The following is a 1,092-nucleotide window of genomic DNA, read 5'->3' as shown; positions in this document are numbered from 1 at the left end:
GATACCTACGGGGGCAGCATTCTAGCAAAACTATTTGTCCATGGAGATTTGTCTGTCTGTATCTCAATCCGTTCGTCTGAAGTGAGATTTTGAGACTCTGATGCGTAACGCCGTCTGATAACGACTGAGTTACAGAGCAGCAGAGCGGTACACAATGAACCATCCTGTGAGCCTCAGGAAGCAGAAACCCTGATTTTCAGATACTCTTCAGTTTCAGATTCTCCCACGGTAGAAGTGCAGCAAACGTCACGTGTGAAAAGACAGCCAATGGGGAAGCAGCTTGACTCGAATACGTAGCTTTTTCAACGACGAATACCTCTGTACGCATTGACAACTCTTACTACATATCCATGAGCAGATTTTTTACACATTTGAAAACCTGATTACAGACAAATTGTGAGACGACTTTTGTAGATTTCGGTTCGCATTGACAACTTCTTTTACACTTTGACAACTTCGGACGAACGGATTGAGATACAGACGGACAACTCAAATCCAAAGGCGCCCGGGCCTTTTCGGTGAGGGCCCCTCGGCTTTGAAACGACCCACCTGAGGAAATAAGGCTGGCAGACTCAATATCATCTTTTAAATCACTTCTTAAAACCCACTTTTATAGACTTGCTTTCGAGTGATGTTCTCTTTTAGATTTTCTCCTCTTTCTTTTCCCTTTTTTTTTTAATTAATACTAACTGCCGTCCTTCTCTCTTTTATCTTTCCTAATCTACTTTTATCTACAGCTTTTATCTTCATTCCCCTCTGTGATGTCGTCTTTTTAATCAGTCTTCTTAATCAGTTTTCCTTTCAAGAGTGACCCAGTCGGTTCTTCTTCCATTTTTGTTGTGTGTACTTTTATATTTTGAGTGTTTGCCTGTACTTTTTATACATGTTGTTTTTTTTCTTTATGGAAAAGCACTTTGCAAATTGTGTTCTTAAAAAGTGCTATACAAATAAAGTTTATTATTATTGTTATAGGGCTGCAAGGTGGCGCAGTTGGTTAGCACTGCTACCTCACAGCAAGAAGGTTGCCGGTTCGCGTCCCAGTGGGGGCACCAGAATCTTTCTGCTTGGAGTTTGCATGTTCTCCCCGTGCAG

General features: G+C 41.5%; 1 protein-coding gene across 1 annotated transcript in view; it reads right to left on the bottom strand.

Annotated features, from left to right (window-relative positions):
• dus1l (dihydrouridine synthase 1-like (S. cerevisiae)) overlaps positions 1-1,092 on the bottom strand; it is an 11,746-nt gene that overhangs the window by 7,135 nt on the left and 3,519 nt on the right. The window lies entirely within an intron of this gene.

This window comes from Stegastes partitus, unplaced genomic scaffold (genome assembly GCF_000690725.1).
Source record: "Stegastes partitus isolate 25-593 unplaced genomic scaffold, Stegastes_partitus-1.0.2 Scaffold414, whole genome shotgun sequence".
Classification (NCBI taxonomy): Eukaryota; Metazoa; Chordata; class Actinopteri; family Pomacentridae; genus Stegastes; species Stegastes partitus.
Note: the sequence above shows the minus strand (reverse complement) of the source record. Positions and strands in the feature narration are given on the sequence as shown.